The sequence below is a fragment of the Bombina bombina genome, chromosome 5, assembly GCF_027579735.1.
Source record: "Bombina bombina isolate aBomBom1 chromosome 5, aBomBom1.pri, whole genome shotgun sequence".
Classification (NCBI taxonomy): Eukaryota; Metazoa; Chordata; class Amphibia; order Anura; family Bombinatoridae; genus Bombina; species Bombina bombina.
Window position 1 is genome coordinate 29,859,414 of NC_069503.1, and position 20,974 is coordinate 29,880,387.

The 20,974-nt window shown below is 36.9% G+C and overlaps 1 pseudogene; it reads left to right on the forward strand.

Moving 5' to 3' along the window:
- Positions 1 to 11,341, forward strand: part of LOC128661254 (gastrula zinc finger protein XlCGF26.1-like) — a 104,267-nt pseudogene extending 92,926 nt beyond the window's left edge.
- The last annotated feature ends 9,633 nt before the right edge of the window (positions 11,342 to 20,974 follow it).

Genomic DNA, 20,974 nt, shown 5'->3' on the forward strand with positions numbered 1-20,974 from the left:
ATTATACTTTTTACCACTGTAATTACCTTGTATCTAATCTTCTGCAGACTGCCTCCGTACTTTAGATCTTTTGACAAACTGGCATTTCAGGCAATTAATGTTGGCTCTTAAATAACTCCACATGCATGAGCACAATGTTATTTATATGAAACACATGAACTAACACCCTCTAGCTGTAAATAAAAATGTCAAATGCATCTAGATAAGAGGCAGCCTTCTAGGGCTTAGAAATTGGCATAGGATCCTCATAGGATTAGCTTTCAACTAACATTACCAAGAGAACAAAGCAAATTTGATGATAAAAGTAAATTAGAAAGTTGTTTAAAATTGCATGCCCTATCTGAATCATGAAAGATTAATTTTGACTTTAATATCCCTTTAACCCCTTAATGACCACAGCACTTTTCCATTTTCTGTCCGTTTGGGACCAAGGCTATTTTTACATTTTTGCGGTGTTTGTGTTTAGCTGTAATTTTCCTCTTACTCATTTAGTGTACCCACACATATTATATACGGTTTTTCTTGCCATTAAATGGACTTTCTAAAGATACCATTATTTTCATCATATCTTATAATTTACTTTAAAAAAAAAATATAGAATATGAGAAAAAAATGGAAAAAAACACACTTTTTGTAACTTTGACCCCCAAAATCTGTTACACATCTACAACCACCAAAAAAAACACCAATGCTAAATAGTTTCTAAATTTTGTCCTGAGTTTAGAAATACCCAATGTTTACATGTTCTTTGCTTTTTTTTGCAAGTTATAGGGTCATAAATACAAGTAGCACTTTGCTATTTTCAAACCTTTTTTTTTTTTTCAAAATGAGCGCTAGTTACATTGGAACACTGATATCTTTCAGGAATCCCTGAATATCCATTTGTTACGGTTGCCTCCAGGCTGGCTGGAAGTTAGACCGTAGAAAAGGATGCTCCTAGCGCTCACCAAAGGATCATCAGCACCATAGACACCATAGACTACTGCGTAGCCACCATAAGTAATGCAGACTCTACAAAACACCGCTGCTGGGCTGGTATCTCGCCGTCTGCTCTGCGCCCTGGACCTACGATCAGGCTCCAGTAGGTGAACCTCTTCCTTCTGTAGCGTGAAGCAGGATCAGGAACAAGAGCTCTTACAAGAGCTCAGTAGCTAAGGGAGTATGAAGAGCATAGCAATCCCTGTAGTGATTATAGCTGTCTCCTACAAACATGAGTCAAAGCTGTAAGTTAGAGCGTCAGAGAAGGTCTGATGTGCTGGAACACACAGCCTGCTTTTTATTGAGGTTACATGCAAAAAAGGACACTCTCAGGGGGAGGCATAAAATCCCCAATCACACATTTGATACATTTAGATAGAGAGACAACGCCCTTTGACAGGCCATAGTAGAATTACATTACTTCAGCAGATAACAAGTTAAACAATGCAGTCCATCTTATCACTAGCTGGCTGATTAGACAATGGGAATGTTTATCACTAAACTTAATTAGAGCTGATCCCAGCAAACTTGTATTTAGAATAGCTTCTTGAAGCTGAACAAAATTAACTCTTAATGGCACACAATGAAAACTAATGCTTTTGTAACAGTGCTCCCTTTCTGTGGAACACTCTGCCTGTGTGGTACTTGGTTCAGTAAGTCCTATTTACTGAACCAAGTGGGAGAAAGCCAGGGCCAAGTTATTTTACAGGTCTGGGGACATAGACTTAAAGGGGCATTGTTCACCAAAGTCACAATATGTCCCCAGACGGTTCTTAAAGGGCCATACATACCCAATAAAAGTTAATATGTTTTCGGTGGCACAATCTTCCAGGGGCCATAGTCATGAGGAAGGAGGCTGGCAAATAGGCTTCTCCAAAATCCAGGGAAGCAGGGCAATTTTCCATTTAAAGGGCCAGTTACAAATAGCAGTTTGTAACATATCTCCCCTTTTGGAGGGAGACTAACCAGGCACCTGACCTTCTGTCGGTCAGTGCCTAAGTTAGTCTCGCAACCCACCCACAAATAAACATTAGCAGCAAAGTAGCCCCCCCACAAAAAGTAGTACTGGCCTGTAGGTTCCAGGTTGTAGGATGAAAGTGTAGCATCCTTGGCCTTCCTGGCGCAGCTGGGCAAATAGCTGGTGGTACTTGGGGGGCAGAGGCCAGCGGCACTCTGCCCTGGTGCCAGCGCTTCTGCTGGGGTGAGGGGTTTGCAGGCCAGTCCTGTAACAAGGGGGTCTGTAGGGCAGAGACCAGCAGCGCTCTGTCCTGATGCCAGCTCTTCTGCTGGGGGAATTGGGGCATAGTCCTGCCCGGTGGCAAAGGGAACGTGGGGGTCAGTGGGGGTTAACATCTCCACTGTTAACCCTGGGCCCAAGTTAGGAGTTAGCTGGGGAGGGGGAGATTGGCTTACCTCCTCCTCCTGATACTCCGGTGGCCGTTGGGAAGGGAGGTCGATGCTCTCCGCTCTCTGTGGAACATGCTGCGGCTGGGGAGAGAGACCGGTTGTCTCCTCTCCCTGGAAGGTACACTAAGGTTGGGGAGGGAGGTCGATGCTCTCCCCTCCTGTAGCTGGGTCTGTCGCTGGGGATCTGGGCCGCCTGCCCAGCATCCCTGTAGGGCCGGTAGAGAGACTGCGGTCCCATCTCCACCTGCCTGCTGGGGGTCCTCCCAGGACCAGTCTATGAGGCCTGCTGCCTCGGGTATCTCTGGTTGGGGTTGGGGAAGGAGACCAGTTGTCTCTTCCCTCTGCACGGTATACTGCCGCTGGGGAGGGAGGTCGTGCTCTCCTCTCCCTGTAACTCACTTTCTCGCTGGAGACCAGGTGTCCATACCCTCAAACTCCACAGTTGGCGCTCAAAGGCTCGTGCCGCTTTGTTCTCAGTATCCAATTCCCGGATGATTCGACTGACTACCTCCTGCGCAGGGTCTGGACCATATTGGACTAGCCGCCTCTTTACCTCTGGAACGAAATCAGCGCCCTCATAGCGACGGATCTGGTTGAGGTGCTCTTCACAGGGTTCTGACCAGTGTCTTGTCAGCTCCATGCTGCTGTAGGTAGGGATGATGCGCAGTGCAATAACTCTCCTACGATACCAGTGCTGTTGGGGTGCTGCTCCTTGCGCTAGGACGCCATCCCACCGCTGCCGCCAAATGTTACGGTTGCCTCCAGGCTGGCTGGAAGTTGGACCGTAGAAAAGGATGCTCCTAGCCCTCACCAAAGGATCATCAGCACCGTAGACACCATAGACTACTGCGTAGCCACCATAAGTAATGCAGACTCTACGGACCACCGCTGCTGGGCTGGTATCTTGCCGTCTGCTCTGCGCCCTGGACCTACGACCAGGCTCCCGTAGGTGAACCTCTTCCTTCTGTAGCGTGAATCAGGATCAGGAACAAGAGCTCTTACAAGAGCTCAGTAGCTAAGGGAGTATGAAGAGCATAGCAATCCCTGTAGTGATTATAGCTGTCCCCTACAAACATGAGTCAAAGCTGCAAGTTAGAGGGTCAGAAGAGGTCTGATGTGCTGGAACACACAGCCTGCTTTTTATTGAGGTTACATGCAAAAAAGGACACTCTCAGGGGAGGCATAAAATCCCCAATCACACATTTGATACATTTAGATAGAGAGACAACGCCCTTTGACAGGCCATAGTAGAATTACAGGGAGTGCAGAATTATTAGGCAAGTTGTATTTTTGAGGATTAATTTTATTATTGAACAGCAACCATGTTCTCAATGAACCCAAAAAACTCATTAATATCAAAGCTGAATATTTTTGGAAGTAGTTTTTTTTTTTTTTTTTTTTTTTTTTTAGTTTTAGCTATTTTAGGGGGATATCTGTGTGTGCAGGTGACTATTACTGTGCATAAATATTAGGCAACTTAACAAAAAACAAATATATACCCATTTCAATTATTTATTTTTACCAGTGAAACCAATATAACATCTCAACATTCACAAATATACATTTCTGACATTCAAAAACAAAACAAAAACAAATCAGTGACCAATATAGCCACCTTTCTTTGCAAGGACACTCAAAAGCCTGCCATCCATGGATTCTGTCAGTGTTTTGATCTGTTCTCCATCAACATAGCGTGCAGCAGCAACCACAGCCTCCCAGACACTGTTCAGAGAGGTGTACTGTTTTCCCTCCTTGTAAATCTCACATTTGATGATGGACCACAGGTTCTCAATGGGGTTCAGATCAGGTGAACAAGGAGGCCATGTCATTAGATTTTCTTCTTTTATACCCTTTCTTGCCAGCCACGCTGTGGAGTACTTGGACGCGTGTGATGGAGCATTGTCCTGCATGAAAATCATGTTTTTCTTGAAGGATGCAGACTTCTTCCTGTACCACTGCTTGAAGAAGGTATCTTCCAGAAACTGGCAGTAGGACTGGGAGTTGAGCTTGACTCCATCCTCAACCCGAAAAGGCCCCACAAGCTCATCTTTGATGATACCAGCCCAAACCAGTACTCCACCTCCACCTTGCTGGCGTCTGAGTCGGACTGGAGCTCTCTGCCCTTTACCAATCCAGCCACGGGCCCATCCATCTGGCCCATCAAGACTCACTCTCATTTCATCAGTCCATAAAACCTTAGAAAAATCAGTCTTGAGATATTTCTTGGCCCAGTCTTGACGTTTCAGCTTGTGTGTCTTGTTCAGTGGTGGTCGTCTTTCAGCCTTTCTTACCTTGGCCATGTGTCTGAGTATTGCACACCTTGTGCTTTTGGGCACTCCAGTGATGTTGCAGCTCTGAAATATGGCCAAACTGGTGGCAAGTGGCATCTTGGCAGCTGCACGCTTGACTTTTCTCAGTTCATGGGCAGTTATTTTGCGCCTTGGTTTTTCCACACGCTTCTTGCGACCCTGTTGACTATTTTGAATGAAACGCTTGATTGTTCGATGATCACGCTTCAGAAGCTTTGCAATTTTAAGAGTGCTGCATCCCTCTGCAAGATATCTCACTATTTTTGACTTTTCTGAGCCTGTCAAGTCCTTCTTTTGACCCATTTTGCCATTTTACACCTGATATAGGGTGTTGATGTCATTAGACCACACCCCTTCTCATTACAGAGATGCACATCACCTAATATGCTTAATTGGTAGTAGGCTTTCTAGCCTATACAGCTTGGAGTAAGACAACATGCATAAAGAGGATGATGTGGTCAAAATACTCATTTGCCTAATAATTCTGCACTCCCTGTACATTACTTCAGCAGATAACAAGTTAAACAATGCAGTCCATCTTATCACTAGCAGGCTGGTTAGACAATGGGAATGTTTATCACTAAACTTAATTAGAGCTGATCCCAGCAAACTTGTATTTAGAATAGCTTCTTGAAGCTGAACAAAATTAACTCTTAATGGCACACAATGAAAACTAATGCTTTTGTAACAGTGCTCCTTTTCTGTGGAACACTCTGCCTGTGTGGTACTTGGTTCAGTAAGTCCTATTTACTGAACCAAGTGGGAAAAAGCCAGGGCCAAGTTATTTTACAAGTCTGGGGACATAGTCTTAAAGGGGCATTGTTCACCAAAGTCACAATATGTCCCCAGACGGTTCTTAAAGGGCCATACACACCCAATAAAAGTTAATGTTTTCAGGGGCACAATCTTCCAGGGGCCATAGTCATGAGGAAGGAGGCTGGCAAATAGGCTTCTCCAAAATCCAGGGAAGCAGGGCAATTTTCCATTTAAAGGGCCAGTTACAAATAGCAGTTTGTAACACCATTGACATGTATATATATTTTTTTTTTTAGTAGACATCCCAAAGTATTGATCTAGGCCAATTTTGGTATATTTCATGCCACCATTTCACCGCCAAAATGCGATGAAATACAAAAAATAGTTCACTTTTTCACAAATTTTTTCACAAACTTTCAGTTTCTCACTGAAATTATTTACAAACATCTTGTTCAATTATGGCATAAATGGTTATAAATTTATCTCTGGGATCCCTTTTGTTCAGAAATAGCAGACATATATGGCTTTGGTGTTGCTAATTAGAAGGCCGCTAAATGCCACTGTGCACCACACGTGTATTATGCCCAGCAGTGAAGGGCTTAATTTTTGGGGTAATTTTAGCTTTAGTGTAGTAGACAACCCCAAGCATTGATCTAGACCCATTTTGGTATATTTCATATCACCATTTCACCGCCAAATGCGATCAAATTAAAAAAAATGTTACATTTTTCACAATTTTAGGTTTCTCACTGAAATGATTTACAAACAGCTTGTGCAATTATGGCACAAATGCTTGTAAATGCTTCTCTGGGATCCCCTTTGTTCAGAAATAGCAGACCTATATGGCTTTGGCGTTGCTTTTTGGTAATCAGAATGCTGCTAAATGGCGTTGCGCATCACACGTCTATTATGGCTAGCAGTGAAGGGATTAATTAGGTAGCTTGTAGGGAGCTTGCTGGGTTAATTTTAGCTTTAGTGTAGAGCTCAGCGTCCCACCTGAAACATCAGACCCCCTTATCCCTCCCCCACCCCACAATTGTCCCCGCCATCTTAAGTACTGGCAGCAACTCTCACCCGCTCCTGCCCCGTGCACGCGCCCGCTGCCCCCGTGCATGCGAGCGTGCCCCCATTGGCCCCGCCCACGATCCCGCCCCCCTCTACATTATGCGGCCCATCGATGGCCGCTTACCCGCCTCCCAAGTCGGCTCCCACCCACCAACGATACCGGCCATCGATGTCCAGTACAGAGAGGGCCACAGAGTGGCTCTCTCTGCATCGGATGGCCAAGGGGTGTTATTGCAGGATGGTTCGATATCGAGGCATCACTGCAATAACCGGAAAGCGGCTGGAAGCGAGCAGGATCGCTTCCAGCCGCTTTAAACCCCTAATGTCGTACAGGGTACGTCGCTGGTCTTTTAAGACCAGGTTGTGTGCGACTTACCCTGTACGACATGCGTCGTTAAGGGGCAATTATAACCCACACAGTGTTAATTGTACTAAATGCTTGTGCTGAATCAATAGCACATATGTAATAACCTAAACAGCTGATGTGTATTACATCAATTGTTATGTGTGCCTTTAATTATACCATGTGTACAGTTAATCAGAACCATTATTATTATCTGTCTAAACCATTTAATATACTTTTTACAGACACAGCCAGAGCACTGAGAGATATCAGGTATTGATGTAACTGGAGTAAATAAGGGAACCTTCTTCCTGAGCACAGACATTGGAGCCTGTTATCAGCATGAACTCATACGGGTTAGGTGAGTAAAATAGATTTTATGCTGACTTTAATTACTGGAAAATAGAATAGATCACTCATTAAACAAATATAAACTATTATATTTATATCTGCATCTTTTGAGGACATTTGTGTCAGTGACCGATATAAAGAAGGAGCAACTCCCATTGGGATAAGAAGGAGGGTAAAAAATTCAACCCCCGCCCCTGTCCTTTTAGACAGATCATGTCTAACTGCCTAACCTCACCCCCAGACTTCTGTATTCAGAACACCTGCCACTCCAACTTCCCCTGCCCTGACCTCGCTCATGGAACACCCATAACTACACTTAAATGACTAACTTGATCCCAGTGAGTGTTCCCCACCCCAGAACTGCCCCTGATTTGGGTGCTTAATTTTGCAGTAAATATTATTAAACAAAGTTTTTGGCTGTTTATATAAATTAAACAACCACAGCTGAAAGCTTTAAAGTATTGTAAAATTACTGCTTTTTACCCTCTCAAAACATCTCAAACTGATTATTAGTCTGTGATAATTAAGACATCATATTCTCACCCAACTTGTTAAGAATGAGTCGTGCTGGACTGTATGTGCAGTTGCTTTATTCAATGTTAAATGACCATGGTGGATGCCACCTCTCTTGACCAGAATACAGATGTACTTGTTCCCTGGCTGAGAAAATTATGCAATATTCTTTGTGGTCATTCTTTAATTTGTGATTTACATGTCAATTTTTTTTTAAAATAAACACAAAACAGAAGACATTTTGTTGCGTATAAAAGAATAATATGATTTTTTATTAAGATGGATTATATTATAAAGAATAAATATTATTTGTCTTTATTTCATTTATTTTTATGTAGACAAACACATGAAAAATTAATCTGTATTCTTCACTACAGGAAGCATCAGAATGATACCACAGGCTCCAACATTTTTAGACACTAATGACTATTCACAAACATTTGGGAAATCACAGCAGATATTTAAAGAAGTTGATGAATTGTCAGGAACTGGGCAGCAATCATTATGTACAGAGAGTAATTTAGTTATCAAACAAGAGGACAATATTTATGCCTTATCTAGTGAAATGATTATCCCAGAGGATAAACCACAAACATTTACCAAGATTTCAAAAAAATTTAAAGAAGAGAAAAGTCTACAGTCTAACCAAATGATTCATTCAAAGGAGAAACCTTTCAAATGTACAGAATGTGAGAAAAGCTTTAGATGGATGTCTCGTCTCCTAGAACACCACAAAATTCACACAGGTGAGAAGCCAAACACATATCCTCAGTGTGGAAAAGGTTTTACACAAATGACAAAACTTATAGCTCATAAAAGGACCCACACAGGGGAGAAACCATTTAGCTGTACAGAGTGTAAAAAAAAGTTTTACAGAAAAGAGTGATCGGAAAAAGCATGAAAGGATTCACACAGGAGAAAAGCTGTTCACATGTACAGAGTGTGGAAATAGTTTTACACAAAAGAGTGATCTGAAAAAGCATGAAAATATTCACACGGGAGAAAAGTCTTTCACATGTACGGAGTGTGGAAAAAGTTTTACACTAAAGAGTAGTCTGAAAACACATGAAAGGATTCATACAGGAGAAAGGCCTTTCACATGTACAGAGTGTGGAAAAAGTTTTATATGTATGAGTAGTCTGAAATATCATGAAAGGAGCCACACAGGGGAAAAGCCTTTCACATGTACAGAGTGTGGAAAATGTTTTCCACAAATAAGTAGTCTGAAATCTCATGAAATGATTCACACAGGAAAAAAGCCTTTCAAATGTACAGAGTGTGGAAAATGTTTTACACAAATAAGTAGTCTGAAAACTCATGAAAGTATTCACACAGGAGAAAAGCCTTTCACATGTACAGAGTGTGGAAATAGTTTTGCACAAAAGAGTAATCTGAAAAAGCATGAAAGGATTCACACAGGAGAAAAGCCTTTCACATGTACTGAGTGTGGAAATAGTTTTACTGAAAGGAGTAATCTGAAAAAAACATGAAATGATTCACACAGGAGAAAAGATGTTCACATGTACAGAGTGTGGAAAATGTTTTACACTAAAGAGTGATCTGAAAAAGCATGAAAGGATTCATACAGGAGAAAGGCCTTTCACATGTACAGAGTGTGGAAAAAGTTTTACACAAATAAATAGTCTGAAATATCATGAAACGGGTCACACAGGAGAAAAGAAGTTCACATGTACAGAGTGTGGAAAAAGTTTTACACAAAAGAGTAGTCTGAAAAACCATGAAAGGATTCATACAGGAGAAAGGCCTTTCACATGTACAGAGTGTGGAAAAAGTTTTATATGTATGAGTAATCTGAAATCTCATGAAAGGAGTCACACAGGAGAAAGGCCTTTCACATGTACAGAGTGTGGAAAAAGTTTTACACAAATATATAGTCTGAAATCTCATGAAATGATTCACACAGGAAAAAAGCCTTTCAAATGTACAGCGTGTGGCAAAAGTTTTACACAAATGAATCATCTGAAATCTCATGAAAGAAATCACACAGGAGAAAAGCCGTTCACATGTACAGAGTGTGGAAAAAGTTTTACACAAATAAGTAGTCTGAAATATCATGAAAGGATTCACACAGTAGAAAAGCCTTTCAAATGTACAGCGTGTGGAAAATGTTTTACACAAATAAGTAGTCTGAAAACTCATGAAAGTATTCACACAGGAGAAAGGCCTTTCACATGTACAGAGTGTGGAATGTTATTTAAAGAAAAGAGTAGTCTGAAAACTCACGAATTGATTCACACAGGAGAAAAGCCTTTCACATGTACAGAGTGTGGAAAAATGTTTACATATATGAGTAATCTGAAATCTCATGAAATGATTCACACAGGAGTAAAGCCGTTCACATGTACAGAGTGTGGAAAAAGTTTTACACAAATAAATAGTCTGAAATCTCATGAAATTATTCACACAGGAGAAAAGCCTTTCACATGTACAGAGTATGGAAAATGTTTTACAGATAAGCGTAATCTGAGAAAACATGAAAGTATTCACAAGGGAAGAAACCTTTCACATGTTTAGAAAGTGGAAAAAAGATTTTTTTATTGAAGTCGGGTATCACAAAACACCAAATATTTACACACAGATACATTTTATATACACAGTGTACAATTTTTTTTACAATTATTCTAAAGAGGACAAACTCTCTAAATAGAAGCATCAAAAAAGATCATATTGTAAATAATACTTTCTAAATCCCATTTATAAAAGCCCCAGATTAGTAGAGCTCTCCTGCTGTCCTTTGTTGCTCTATATATGTGCACCTTAGTTTCTCTTATATATGTGATAGAATCCAAACACCACACAGGAATATACAGATCCATCCTCATACTGACCAGTTTACACAACCATTCACCACCAAAGCACCCCCAGTGTTCTTTATTAATATTGCACAGGAAAAAATTGTATTTTCCTTGTTTATTAATGTCAGTATATGGCAGGGTTATAATACAATATATTTAATAATTAGCCTTTAAAATAAACCTCCAATAAAAATGCATATACAAAACAATACTTGGATAAATTTATATGAAAATGTATATGTGTTTTTAACATGTGTTTCTCATATGTGTATTTTTCTTACAATTATATAGGTATATGTTTATGGATGAATACATATATTTATATTTGTATCAATGTTTATGTAAGGGCAATTTGGTCACACTGAGTCCCATGAATTTAATGTAGGTATCTAAACTGAACATCCATGTTTTCTCTGAAATGATAAGTATATATTTTTGCTTTTCTGTTAATGGACAAACTAACATTAGGTCCATTTAACTTGCAAATATTGCTTGTTATATATATTTAAATCTCAACTCCTATATCTATTCCAGTCCTTATTCATCCTTAGATTCATTTCTATGGTGTCTATGATTAATACTAGTAAACAATGAGTTAATTTGTGTTAGCTACTGGATTCTCCAATAGGAGAAGACCAGGTAGATTAAAAGCCTTACATTGGCAGTCACTTTTTAGGTTTATGACTACGGTCCCAGTGACCGAAACCGGTCAAACTTTTTTGCACACATTTTTTACTCTATAGGATTACTCCTGTGTTTTATGGATTTAACCTGAATAAAGATTTTCTACTTTTTAATCTCTACTCTGCATTGGTGTCTGTCTAAAGAGCGCAAAGTACACAAACTGTTTTTTTTTCAATGTAATTTCCTAAATTCTTTATATTAGTTAAAATTTATAGACACATTGAAATATATTTGTAGAAAGTCAGACCTGAATCAAACTATACATATTTAAACTATTATAATATGCTAGGCAAAGATCACAAAACTTTCCTTATTTATTAACCTTATTCGCAGTTGAATTTCATTAAAATAACACAATGAGATACCAAGATATAAGCCACTAACTTTAACAGTGCTTAGTTAAACAATTGAACAATACACTTTGCCAGTCAATTTATATGCTGTTATCTGAGATGAAATAAATTCTTTAGCAGCAATAAAGTAAATTCTAATATATATATATATATATATATATATATATATATATGCAAAAATAAATTACTTAACATACAAAAGATTAGTTTTAAACCACACAGAATTATGAATGCAGCTAAAATACAAAATACCTTTTTAAATCTGTTAACTGCAGTTTGATTGTAGCAATAATGAATGTATTTGTTTTTAATATTACCTATATTTAGCAACCTCTTATACTTTACTAGATAACAAATGAATATTCCATCTTCCAGAATTTCTCAATAAGTCCAATTTACCTCAGCAAACAAAATAAGTATTTTGCAATGTGGATAAGAAAAGGTAGCCCAATTTCACTTATAGTGACCGTGTTCCAGGCAGCAATTATCAGTCACCAGCTTAGCAGAAAAGACCGCCCACACTATCTCCATGCATGGGGTTAAATCATGTGATGTAACCCCACCCCTTTTTATTCTGTTCCATCATTGGTGAATTGGCTAGGCCCTTAACGAAAGCTTGTCCCTCCATTGGTTCACTGGTAATGCATGGTTACTAGGGAAACGCATCTATGTTAACAGTCAAATCTTTTGACTGTAATTCTCGCATCGCAACACCAGGGGCAACATGACAAAAACAAACCATTTCATTTTCAATACTGCTAACCGAAAATACAGATTCTTGTATATTTTTAATATGTACACTATAATTTGATATTAATAAACTATGACTACCAGACATAAGTATATTTTCAGTGATCATATTAATAGCAATTTATACTGTTAATTATTTTTCTTCACAGAATCATAGCATTCAATATCCTGGTATTGTATTGTATCTTAACATGAATACAGTATATGTAATATTTCTAATAAATTTATAATCATGAATTTTGTTTAATCTTGTTTATGACCCATATTCATAGGGCATCTTGTTACTATATGTCTGAAAAATAAAGAGAGACAGAGGTTATTATTTTGACACAGTTAAACATTTTAGACCGACTAAAATAGCCACCTATCAAGTTTAGGAAATACCCATCTAATATTAGACAATCTCCCATATTTAGCTGTTCATATTTAATATTATACAAGTTGTATTTTCAATTAATTTCAAAGTCACAATACAACATATATTTTCTATTTAGCTAGCAATACAGATGTGTATCTGAGGTTCAGGGGCAATTAACAGGTCTATGCTAATTACCATTTCCCTAGGATTTTGAGCTTCTTCCCACTGCTGATTACAGACTCAGTGTCCCCCTCACCACAGGTAGCATCCTGAGCTAGGTACCATGTTTATCTTTGTTTGAAAATATCTAATCTCATTAAGTGGTGAGGTAAAGAATGTTTTGAAGTTTGTATTTTTAGCTAGGGAGCAAATGTTCTCTTTTTAAGTTTTTGGGACATCTTGTCTGCATTGAGCTTTGAGATGTGTATTCAAATTACATGGGTTTTAAGTCAATTCCTGACATCAGAATTGTAACCTTATAGAAATATCTGATAAAAATATGGCTTCATATATAAACAAATTATTTTGTTATTTTATATATATATATATATGTCATTCACCTGTACCCTGACATAATTCCCCCTTCCAATTTTCAATGTCTGTAGGACACATATATTGGAATTGGCTTATAGTGGTATTTGGTGAGTACATTGACAGTATGCATCATAGACAGTCTTCTATGCAGAGAGTCCATTATTTTTGAGCCCCTATGCTCATTAGCTAGGTATCCTTAAACTACAATATTTCTTTAGTGTATGTGGGGATATGACACTTCATTCTCCCTCTATAACTTGTAGTTGGGACCTGGGATGGCACGCTCGCAGCTGATTAATATGGACACATTTATCTATGAAACTATTATTTTTGGGGATCCTTATTTTATATGCCACTGGATATATTTTGTCAGTAATGATAAAAGGACCCTTCCATGATGGGAGAAATTTCTTCTCCTTAACCTGATCTCTTCCATAGTTACAAAGATAAACTTTATTATTTTTTTCATATTCCTTTTTGGACAATTTGAGATCAAGTTTTAGTGGCAGTTGCAGCTTTCTCTAAGTTCCTTTGAGCAAATGCAAATGCATATTGAAGGTGTTTCCTTAGGTTCTCCATATTATTGATGCGTATTGGCAACGTTTATCAAGTTCTGGTCTGATGTACGGTACAGTAGATGCTGAGGTAGAACCATATTATTTATTTTCATGTTTTCTGATATTGGCCACCTTATTATCTAAGAGGGATAACAGGCAAACTTGGGTGCATATGTTTGATATTTAAACACGGTATTATTGGTGTCTCATACTGCAGCTATAAACCCAGTTACCAACGCTGACTTTAAACTGCAGTCCTTGAATATCTAATCACAACTACACCTTTAAACCTATGGTCTGCAATCAATTTGTTGTGTAAACTGAGTATTTTAGTTAATGCAGCTGATATTTAGAGTGGGTTGTCATCCTTATGTGTAAACAACATGATTTAAATTAATCAACCCATATGTAAAGAGACACAATCAATATTCACTACACTTAACCCCTTATGTGCCTTCAAATTTGTAAACCGCCTGTTTACTAGATACCCTTTAAATATACGTGTGTGCATAAGAGGTGGCTTGCTGTTAAATCAAACTAATTAGCTTAAATTCAAGCACTGTTTACATGTTACCCTAGGAAAACAAGGGAAAGGGTTAACTGCGCAAAAAGAACCCTAATAAGCCTGTGATTAGCAAGAGGAAACTCTCAACCTCTAATAGTTATGTGAGAAAAAAGAGAATAATATGGAATCTAAAAAGAAACCATAAGATTCAAATAACACAGGCGCTATACAGCTTAAAATAGAAAAATAATTATTATGCATATAACGCCAAATATAAGTGCGAGTGACAACACTTGGTGCGAACCAAATAACCCAAAAAAGTGCTGGCAACAAAGGAATAATATAAAAATGTATAAATTTAATTACAAGTGTGAAATGAATAAAAAACAAAATTAACAAACACAATAGCGCTGATCAGATGCAAACAGCAACAATGTATCAAAGAATACAATACAAATGTAACAATACAGAAAGGCTATTGGTTATTTACTTAAATGGGCGTATATAATCAAAAGCGAGAAAGGTCATTACCGAACATTGTTATTCATAAATATTTAGCTCAATGATTTAACATATCTATTTCATATACTATATCGCACTTTCAATCAAAGAAACTTGTTCATGTATGTATATGCATATCCTTTGAGATACACAACTCTGGTTATATTCAATCCGCACCAAAGGTCCATCGAACATACAAAGAGGCATTATACGCAATACAAACTGCTTGCCAAAAGATATAAAATGTATAAAAGTTATGCATATAAAATTCTAAAAAATATATAAAAAATGTATTTTTAAAATCAATATGATATAATTCAAAGGGAACAGCAAATGACCAAAGAAAAATTCATATAGATATAAACGGGGAATATAGATAGAATAAGATGTCAGTCATTTAGAAAGCAACCAATGTCGAAATCGACATTAAGACCTTGAGGTTGTAAAGTCTTTAAATCAAAGATCCACTTACTTTCTCTTTTTAGAAGATCGTTATGTATATTTCCTCCTCTCCATTTCTTTTTTACCTTTTCTATTCCTAAAAAAGAGAAATGGCCTAGATTCCCATTATTGCAAATGCCAAAAGGTAGATCTTTGTTTCTTTTAAGTGTAAAGTTTTCTATAGACCACATATGTTCCCTGATACGAGTACGTAGTGGTCTAGAGGTCTCACCTGTATACTGCAAACCACATTTGCACTGGATGATGTAAATAATATTACTATCTGAACATCTAATAAGGTCTTTTATCTTATATGATTTTCCTGTTATGTTTTATTTGAATTCTTTACATTTACTTGAATGCTCACAAGACTTGCAAGTTAAACAATGGTAAAAACCCACTATACTATTACCTTTTATGTCATGTTGGTTAAGGCTGTTCACAGAATTCTTTGCACTATGTGTAGGGGCCAAAATGGTCTTAAGGTTTTTAAAAATTTTTATACACTACTTGTGGTCTAGGTGGGAGAACAGGACCTAATATTTCATAATTTTTGAGTAATTTCCAATGCTTATTTAAAATTCTCTCTAGCAAGTTTTTATTTTGACTATAATTTGTGATAAATGGAATGAATGTCTGCTCCCTCCCATCTCTACCCTTGTGGGAGGTATATGTGGTCTGTTTGCATTTGGGGATTAATAAAGAATTTCTATCAACTAATCTGACTTCATTAAGAGTTTTGTCTATCTCACTTTCCCCATACCCTCTCTCTATGAATTTTTGTTTGACCAAATTTGACTGATTTTCAAAATCTGTCAAATTTGTGCAATTCTTACGAATTTGTAAAAATTGCCCTTTTGGAATATTATCCAACCATTTTTTGTCGTGGCAGCTTGTATAGTGTATATAGCTGTTAGCATCAACTTTTTTGAAAAAAGTTCTAGCATTTAATTCATTACCTTTTACAAAAATTTCCAAGTCTAAATTAGTTGATAGAAATTCTTTATTAATCCCCAAATGCAAACAGACCACATATACCTCCCACAAGGGTAGAGATGGGAGGGAGCAGACATTCATTCCATTTATCACAAATTATAGTCAAAATAAAAACTTGCTAGAGAGAATTTTAAATAAGCATTGGAAATTACTCAAAAATGATGAAATATTAGGTCCTGTTCTCCCACCTAGACCACAAGTAGTGTATAAAAAAACTAAAAACCTTAAGACCATTTTGGCCCCTACACATAGTGCAAAGAATTCTGTGAACAGCCTTAACCAACATGACATAAAAGGTAATAGTATAGTGGGTTTTTTACCCTTGTTTAACTTGCAAGTCTTGTGAGCATTCAAGTAAATGTAAAGAATTCAAATCAAACATAACAGGAAAATCATATAAGATAAAAGACCTTATTAGATGTTCAGATAGTAATATTATTTACATCATCCAGTGCAAATGCGGTTTGCAGTATACAGGTGAGACCTCTAGACCACTACATACTCATATCAGGGAACATATGTGGTCTATAGAAAACTTTACACTTAAAAGAAACAAAGATCTACCAATTGCCAAACATTTTGGCATTTGCAATAATGGGAATCTAGGCCATTTCTTATTTTTAGGAAAAGAAAAGGTAAAAAAGAAATGGAGAGGAGGAAATATACATAACGATCTTCTAAAAAAGAGAAAGTAAGTGGTTCTTTGATTTAAAGACTTTACAACCTCAAGGTCTTAATGTCGATTTCGACATTGGTTGCTTTCTAAATGACTGACCTCTTATTCTATCTATATTCCCCGTTTATATCTATATGAATTTTTCTGTGGTCATTTGCTGTTCCCTTTGAATTATATCATATTAATTTTAAAAATACATTTTTTATATATTTTTTAGAATTTTATATGTATAATTTTTATACATTTTATATCTTTTGACAAGCAGTTTGTATTGCGTATAATGCCTCTTTGTATGTTCGATGGACCTTTGGTGCGGATTGAATATAACCAGAGTTGTGTATCTCAAAGGATATGCATATACATACATGAACAAGTTTCTTTGATTGAAAGTGTGATATAGTATATGAAATAGATATGTTAAATCATTGAGCTAAATGATATTTAGTAAATAACCAATAGCCCGATTGCAACGGCTATATATAGCATAATATTACTCATCGTTGGGAGCTTGAAAAAGACCCTGCTTACGGGTTGAAACGCGTTGCTCTGCTTTGTTTGTTTTTGTCTCTCTTCGGCCTCCGTAGGTGCAGTTTCCCAGTTACCTGTGTGCAAAGGTGTTTGCAACAATCCGTGCTGCGCTGATTTTGCTGCTTCCCGTGGTTTGGAGATTTATGCCACTGAGAGGAACATATAGGATTGAACCACCGACCTCCGGTGTAAGTATAAGTGATAACCTTATGCTGTTGCCTTGTTTGCCGTTTTATCGGTCTTCCTCATCTCGTTCCAGCTTCAACTGAAGATTCAAATCCTTCTTCAATCTGGGCTTATGTAAAGACCGCCACATCGAATTACTTCAGGAGACCGATTACATTCATATTCCATCTTCACTTTCTGCATTGTTACATTTGTATTGTATTCTTTGATACATTGTTGCTCTTTGTATACTACACTTTATCCTTGCGTTTGATCAGCGCTATTGTGTTTGTTAATTTTGTCTTTTATTCATTTCACACTTGTAATTAAATTTATACATTTTTATATTATTCCTTTGTTGCCAGCACTTTTTTGAGTTATTTGGTTCGCACCAAGTGTTGTCACTCGCACATATATTTGGCGTTATATGCATAATAATTATTTTTATTTTTTATTTTTCTATTTTAAGCTGTATAGCGCCTGTGTTATTTGAATCTTATGGTTTCTTTTTAGATTCCATATTATTCTCTTTTTTCTTACATGTTACCCTAATCAAGCGGAGCTACCTCCCACTCAGATCTGTGACTATTTTTCTAGAATTATTGTATAATAAGCATACCGCTACAGTACCAATAATTCACAAGAAGCATGTTAGTATAACAGTTACTTTGCTCAATCTTAAGCCAGTGACTTAGTTACAAGTTATTTATTGGGAATATTATGACTAACATTTACCTTAATCTGTTATATACTGAATGTATCCCAATCTTTCAAGTACTAACATTTTTTTATAAACCAAAACCACTGTTAAAGTGACACAATTAGTACGAACTGTGTTTAACTGTTTATGTGCTTCAAATTACAAACTATAAACACAATCACAACTGATAATTATTATTTTTTTTGTCAATGGAGGTTTGTTGACATATTAAAGCACTAGCTTAATGTAAGAATTGACTTATAACCTATTCTAGCTCGTGTTTGATTCAGACTAATGTACGTTTCTCTGACTCTTTATTACATCAAACACACTAGTATATTAGTCAGTTTGTTTCATTTGTAGTCATCAGTCATGTTGCTACTTATACAAGACCACATATACAGTGGTTAGAATTACAGTATCTAGCAACATTTATATCTATACATATTCAGTAACTATCTTATAGTGCTTTATTAGCAATGCTTACTTGGTAACATATTCAATTCAAACACCCACCGTTGATTTATGACACCTTACCAATCCAGGAGTAGCTGTCGCTAAGTAGTCAACACAATATATATTATAGGAGATATTAATAGTTAATTCTAGCTATCACATATTGGCTAGTTTTCACCTATCATATACTATTATTGGATATGACTACAACATTTATTATGCTATACTGTTAGCATCTATTATCTGTATGGCACGCTGTGAATCCCCCTATCCGTAGTTTTAAATTGTGTGTTGTGTTTGTGTGATAATTTTAACCTAGTGAACCAATTAAAGTTACATTTTAATTTACTTTTTCACATCTATTTGACCCATTTTTGTCATAGTATTGACACAAGTTCTTTGTGATTATTATAACATAGTGGGATTAACCCACCTTTTAGGACTCAGGAGTGCTATTTGTGTATACTTGTTGTGGAGGATCTCCTATTCTCCTCAATTTCTGCAAAAAGGTACAAGATCTGTTGCTCAGTATGCCATTGAGTTCCATATGCTTGCCGCAGAGGTAGGTTGGAACAATGAAGCCCTTGTTGCCGCCTTCTTTCATGGGCTCTCTGATGCGATTAAAGACGAAGTTGCTAGACAAAGGATATAAAGTAAGGATGGTATACCCAGCAAATATTATTGTGGAGAATAATGGTAGAACTAACACACTCAATAATAGTAAAGAAGCTAGAGATTTCCTTACTCAAGATAAACTATAAAAAATAACATCTTTATCTCAGAACAATGTTCATGTCTATTTCTTTCTTTTTCTTATTCGATTACACAGTGTTTCTGGCTAGACTCTGTTCTACCCAGGTTTTTTATGTCAAATATATTTCTTTTTTTTTTTTTTCCCACACCCTCCCTCTCTCCCCCTCTCTTGCCTCTTTGCGTATTGGTTTTATATTATTACTCTGGTCAGTATGTAATATATCATGACTGCACCACTTAAAAATTTTTCATGGAATGTCAGGGGGATATCATCCCCTATTAAACGGAAACAAATTATATCTATATTAGGTAAATATTCCCCTGACATTGTTTTTTTGCAAGAAACATATCTTAAAGAGGTTGAAATTCCCAAATTAATGTCTCGTTGGGTTGGACAGGTTTTTGCTACCCCTTGTGTGAGCCGGAAATGTGGAGTGGCTATTTTATTTAATAAAAAATTAGATTTTAAAATTATCAGTACTGAGTATGATATTGATAATAGATTTATTATCATGCAAATTTTGATAAGAGGCTTTTCACTCACCTTATGTAATGTCTATGGCCCCAATCAATTCTCTCGTGGATTCTGGGACACAATTCAAAACAAACTATACCGTCATTGTAGTGACAGATTGATAGTAAGTGGTGATTTTAATATGACACTTGCTCCAAATATTGATAGAATGTCCCAGAGTAAACGACAAGATATGAAGGCTAGTAAATATTTTAATAAATTCTGCTCTGCACTTAAACTTAATGATATTTGGAGGACCAAATTTCCTGACTCGGTAGAATTTACCTGCGAGTCCAAAACCCATTGTACACTTTCAAGAATTGATTATATTCTTATTTCAGAACAGCTTCTTCAATTATCGCTATATCCCAAAATTCATGATATCGTTATCTCGGACCACGCGATAATTTCACTAGCTATCCACTTAGTTTCTAGGGAGAATTCTTATAATACCAGTTTCTTTTTTCCTTGCCACTTAAGTAATAATAGCAAATTCATTAATTGGTTAAAAACACAATGGCGGGACTTTTGCCATAATAATATTTCATACTTTAACAAAAGTGAAATATTTTGGGAATCTTTTAAAGCTGTCCTTAGAGGCCAAATTAAGTCATGTCTGTCATATTAAAAAGAAATCTTTAATAAGCGAAAGACAACTATCCAATCAAGTGAAAAATGCTTTCAATCAATATAAGTTGTATCCCTCTAAGGGCAACTGGTTATATTACTCCCAATGTAGAATTAAAAGAGATATATACATTAAGCAGCATTGCCTTGAAGAAGAGACTAAGTTGGATAACCGTTTCAGAGGGCATTATGGTAGTTCAGCCAAATATTTGGCTAGAATTACCAAAAATAGTAAAAGCAGGAGTCACATAGCGGCTATTAAGGCCAAACAACAGAGATATTCAGATAACAATAATATAAGAAAGGTGTTCTTTGAATACTTTCAAGATTTATACAAT